We start from the raw sequence: 6,428 nt of genomic DNA, 5'->3' as shown, positions 1-6,428 counted from the left end.
GAAGCAGGACCACAGAGTTGGTCCTAGCTGTGCCCACTTAGCATTGTTTTAAAAGGGTGCTCCTAGTCAGAAAATGATCACAGATATGAAATAAAGACAAATTCAGACAAAACTAAACCTCTGGGTCACAGTGTGTTTTAAAATTGTACATAGGCTTGGGAGAGAGAGGAAAAAGATTATAGACAGTTATAAAAAGAAATTAATAGTTTAAAAAATAAGACAAATCCTTTAAAGATACAGTAAAAGTAATATAAAAGAGTACAGACAGTCATAGACAAAAGGAATAAAGAAAAATAAGCTACATAAAGAAGAAATATATACAGAGAGTCAAGATAACATATATCATTGGGTTTTCTTTGAATTTTTTTGACTGCAGAGAGACATTTGATTCTGGGAGTTGCTAAACTAAACCAACATGAATATTTTAAAGGTATCTCAACTTCAAACTTTGAGTCTAAGCATATGTTACTTTAGAAAAGAGATTGTGCTTTTGTTTCCACCAAAATGAGAACCTGTGGATTCCTTCAAGGGTAATGTGGTTTGATGGAACAAGACCTCACAAAAGCTCTCCATGAACCTTAAAAATACTTTTCCCAACAAACAGCAGGAAGCAGTTTGGAGAAAACTATGCCCAAATTCTCAAAATGATTGTTTATAAATGTTTATTTTCATTTTAAAAGAATTGGCTATAAATGGTTAATGGTCACAGTCAAATTCTAAAAACAAAAAGAGGAAGATATGGTATAGAGATGAATACTTTGCATTGGTATGGATCTTGGTCTATTGATACAGATTTGAGGTTGATTTTGTTACTCTGTGTATATGTATATTTCTACCTTTGTTTAAGGTGTTGTGTTTGTGCAGCTCATTTAAAACCTTTAATCCCAGTCTACTGGAGGCAGAGAGAGATAGGCAGATCTCTATGAATTTAAGGCCAGCCTGGTCTACAAGAGCTAGTTCCAGGACAGGCTCCAAAGCTACGAAGAAGCCTGTCTTGAGAAACAAAACAAAACAAAACAAAAATTTAATGTATAATTTAAAATTGCAGCTTAATAGATCGTCATTTTTAATAGTCAAACTTGTAGTCATGTTAAGTTTTCTAAATGTATAGAGATATATTTCAGATGGATAGTTCAAACCTTTCGAATAACTACAGAATATGACTTATTATTTAAAAGGTTTTAAGAACTTAGACTTTTCTCAACAGTGAGACATGCCTGTTCCTGGCAGCACCAATTACTTGAGAATGGTTGATGGGCATCAAAGAAACCCATTATGAAATTTTCCTTCACTCTCACAAAGTTAGTCATCTAGGCAAGAAACTGCTCTTGCCTGGACTGCTTAATGGCATGCTGTACAAATTGAACAGGCGGGAACCACAAAAAATGACTGCTGAACTTGCCAAAAGAAGGTGAGATGGTCCTTAAAGGTTCCTGCTTCATGAAAGAGTCTTCCAAACATTCTGCAGAACACAGATGAAAGTGATTGACAAACTGCCAATACAGGCAAAACAGTCTTTCAGATTTCCTGATTCATGGAAAAGTCTGCCAGAGACTATGGACCTGAAGGCTGAACACAGATGCCCCAATATTACAAAAGAACTTTGAGTGACTTTCCAGGCAGCAAGATGTCTCTGTCAATTCTAAAGTTTTGGAAGTTGCTTACAACATACTTCCTGTTTACTTAGGTAATATTATATTCTTCTGAGGTCTTTAATGGAGTTGAAGACAGATGTTATAGTTTTCCTTAGTTATGATAAAAGATAAATTAGATATAAAACTTTAGATTCACATACATCTAAACACCAAGATAGGATTGATGGGCCAGGTGGTGGTGGCGCAAGCCTTTAATCCCAGCACTCAGGAGGCAGAGGCAGGCAGATCTCTGTGTGTTCACAGCCAGCCCAGCCTACAAGAGCTAGTTCCAGGACATATTCCAGAGCTACAGAGAAACTCTGTCTTAAAAAACCAAAAAAAAAAGATAGGATAAATGACATTTTTCTTAATTTGCCAAATATAAATGGATGAAATATTGTAACTATAACTCAGGGCAGAATAATAGTTTTAGTGAAAACTAAACTGAATGGTGGGAGAAATAAGGCAGAGTCAGGGAGATGCCATGTAGATGCCAAAGGAGAAAGATGCCACTGTGACCGGTAGGTCACAGCCTCATGGTGATACACAGATTAATTGAAAAGGGTTAATTTAAGATGTAAGAGCTACAATCGTACCACAGGTGCTCAACTATGTTCATAGCAGCATTGTCATAACCAGAACCTGGAAACAACTTAAATGCCTCTCAACTGAAGAATGGATAAGGAAAATGTGGTACATTTACACAATGGAGTACTACACAGCAGAAAAAATAATGACATTTTGAAATTTTCAGGCAAATGGATGGATCTAGAAAGTATCATATTGAGTGTGGTAACCCATACCCAGAAAGACAAGTATCATATGTACTCACTCATAAGTGGCTTTTACACATAAAGCAAAGAAAAACAGCCTACAGTTCACAATCCCAGAGAACTTAGACAACAATGAGAACCCTAAGAGAGACATACATGAATCTAATCTCCTGACTAAACTGCGAGCATGGGAGAGGGTAGAAGGGGAGGGGAGAGAAAAGAAGGGGAGTGAAGAAAAATATAGCTCAATAAAAACAATTTTAAAAAAAGGGAAAAAGAGATAAAAGAGCTAACTACGAATACGCCTAAGCTATTGGCCAACCAGTGTTATAATTAATATAGTTTCTCTGTGATTATTTGGGTCTGGGTGGCTGGGAAACCAATGAGCTGTCTCTGTTTGCATGCCATAGTGAGACTCACACGACACTGGGCTTCATGCACTGAGCAACTACCAGGTTCTCTACCTTCCAAGTTTTAAACAACTACTATTTCTGTTTTCATGTAAGCTGACTTTATAAATCACCTACATGTGCACACACACACACGGTCTCATCCTATCCTACCCACTCTCTCCATCTAGAGAACCTTGACTAATACGATATTATTTCATGGATTTTTTTTTTTAGTTAAATATCAGATGTCACTCATCCTGACTTCCTTTCCTGTGACTGTGACAAAAGGAACTCACGGGGAATTGGGTTTATTTCACCTCACTGGTCCAGGACAAGTGGTGGAGAAATCACGGTGCCAAGAGTCTGGAGCAGTCAGTCAGTCACATCTCACGTAAATCGGGGAACAGGGAGAAATGAAGGTCTGGCTCGTCTCCTCTATCTTCTGTAGCTCAGGATCTCAGCCCAGGGAATGATGCCACCTGACTGCCACTCTTCTCGTCCCATAGACCTCTTCAGGATAATTCCCCACAAGCATGCCCAGAGACTGACCTGGGTAACACTGCACAAGTGTGCTCAGAAGTGTCTTTCTTGGGCAATTCCAGAGCCTGACAAGTTGACAATTTACACTAACCATTACATTGTTATAAAAACATCTGTCTGGGTCAGTCTGCCAATGAGCCTCAGGCCCAGTTTTAAAACTTCTGGAAGGTCCACTGTACTCCCCTGCACTGGGAGGCTGAACTTATATTTGATAGGACTGACAATTCAAAATGGAGTTTAACCAAGAATGTCAATAAAAAGAAAATTTTAACTATAAAATTATATTGTCATTTATTGCTTTGAGAGGCCACTTATGCTCCTATTTCTGCCAATTAGGCTAGAATTCATAAGTGTGGCTTTAGGGTTTCTTAATGCAAAGCAAATGGTTCTCAACCTTTTAGTCTCAAGGCTTTATAAATTATTAAGGATACTCTCAAAGAGGTTTCATTTATGAGAGTTATGTCATTGTTCTGTAATTAAAGCTGATAACTACAAAGAATTCATTCATTTATAATAAAAGTAGAATGGGTTGGTGAGTTGGCTCAGTGGAAAAAGTATTTTTCATATAACTTGAAGGACCTAAATTCAGAACCCCAGAGCCCCTGCGAAGTCAGATGTGGAAGCGCCTCTCTGTAATCCCAACACTCTGATGGTGAGTTGGAAACAGAGGCAGAAAAATCCCTCATAGTTTGTGGGCAAGCTAGCCACAGACAATATTATTTTAAAGGGTTCGTTTTAGTTTGTGGATATTTGTGGTTTGCCTGTGTGTATGCATGTTCACTGCACACCTGGTGCTTGGAGGCCAGAAATGGGCTTGAGATCCCATCCAATTGGAGATACAGACTGTTGTGAGCTTTCAAATGTGGATGCTTGGTATCAAATCGGGGTCCTCTGAAAAGCAAACGTGCTCTTAACTGTTAGGGCAGGCCCATGCCTTCATTTTTCTCTGTATCCCAAGTACTTGTATTAAAGGCATTGCTTTAAATTAAAAAAGAAAAAAATAGGGTGCTAGTTCAGAGAGAAAGCCCATCTCAAAAGACAAGGTGGCAGACAATCAAGGAAGGTACCCAATGTCAACTTTTGCCTTCCCGACACATTCATATGTACCTGCACACACATATAAATACATACTCAGGTAAATGAAAAAGAGTAAGCAGGGAGAGGTTGCAGGATGGAGACAGGAGGATCAGGAGTACAAGGTCACTTGACTATATAGTGAGTATTAGATTAGCATTGGCTACATAAGCCCGTCTCAGTGAAAACAACATAAAGCTATTAAATATAGATATGATTTATGAAAAATAATTATGTTCTCATAACGAAGTGATTAAAATAGTTTACATTTTAAAAAATATCTTTCCTGTCTGGCTTAGTAGACAATGAGATTGTATTTGTTTCGACCTATAATTTGCTGCCGTATATATCTCCTTTCGCATATATGAACAAGCCCTGGCCAGCCTCAGGGACATCTTTAATGCCGATTCCAGGTAAGTATGGATATTCTTTGATGATCATCTTAGCTAGGGTTTCTACTGCTGTGAGGAGACACCATGACCCAGACAACTCTTATAAAGGAAAACATTTATTGTGGTGGCTTGGTTACAGTTAAGAGATTTAGTCCATTATTATCAGGGCAGGAAGTAGACAGAATGCAGGCAGATGTGGTGCTGGAGCCTCAGAGTCCTTACTTACATTTTGATCAAAGACAACAGGAAGTGAACTGAGATACTGGGCAGTATCTTGAGCATGTATGAGACCTCACAGCCTGCCTCCACAGTGACACACCTACTCCTACAAAGCCACACCTACTCCTACAAAGCCACACCTACTCCTACAAAGCCACACCTTCTAACAGTGCCACTCCCTTTGAGAGGGCATTTTCTTTCAAACCACCACAATGATATATCAAAAATTTGCAAATTGTAGTTTCTTGAAGGCTATCTGGAATCCTATCTATCCACTTCATATTCTGTAACTCACTGATGTCTATTGGTCCACCTTGACCTTGAATGGATCTCTCATCTACACACGATTTTGTGACACCCTTTTATTATCTGAAAAACATTAAGTCACTGAATTGAGAGAGAAATATCTTTTAAATGTCGACAGTTTCCATTAGACAGTAATTTTTTTAAGTGCACTCATTAATATCACACGATCTCATCAGAAAAGATTTAAGTATTGAGACACTGTCAAGGTCTTGGCCCATTTCTTAAAATTAATCTCAAGAATTATCACTGGCAACAATAAGTGTCCCTGTTTTCTTGGAAATGACAAGTAAATCTTAGTTTTGAAAAAGTCGGTCCAGAGCCAGGTAGGTGGTAGAGGCATGTGCTTTTAATCCCAGCACTCGGGAGGCAGAAGCAGGGAAGGTCTCTGAGTTTAAGGCCAGATTGGTCTACAGAGTGAGTTCCAGGACAGCCAGGGCTACTTGGAGAAACCCTGTTTTGAAAAAATTAAAAAGAATTAAAAAAAAAAAAAAGCAAAAGCCTGTCCAGTATCTATCTGAATAATTATAGTGTACCCATCTTTCTCTCATGCTAAACTAATGTAAAAATAAAAACCTTGGGCTAGGTGGTGGCACACCCCAGTTAATTCTAGTACTGGAGACCCCAAGGCAGGAGTGGGGTAGGTTGAAGCCCTCCATGACTACATAGCTAGACTCTGCCTCAAGAAACCAGCCTCCCCGCCAAATCAACAAAAGTGAACAGTACAACCACAAATTCAGCCCAACTCAAGCACAGAACATTTTTCCTAGAGGCAAATATGGCATGCGATGGCTGTTTTATCCACACTTTCTATTTTTCCCCCCTGCATTATTCTAAAAAGCATACCCAGGGATTGAATTTCAACCGAATTATTAGTTTTGTCAAGTGACACCTGGCTTCAGCTGCTTGTCGTTTTCCAGTGAACGCACAGCAGCAAAAATACACTGACTGGTGGTACAGTTTTGGGCCTGCGTTAGGTCAGTGTCGGTGCACACATCACAGGTCTCAGCATTGCTGTGGACAATCTTAACATCGCAGGCCTCTTAGAGTCTCAAGAAATCCCTCAGGGATTTGGGGGCGCACCCTTTAAGAATCTCCAGA

The sequence above is a fragment of the Chionomys nivalis genome, chromosome 1, assembly GCF_950005125.1.
Source record: "Chionomys nivalis chromosome 1, mChiNiv1.1, whole genome shotgun sequence".
Classification (NCBI taxonomy): Eukaryota; Metazoa; Chordata; class Mammalia; order Rodentia; family Cricetidae; genus Chionomys; species Chionomys nivalis.
This window is presented reverse-complemented; position numbering follows the sequence as displayed.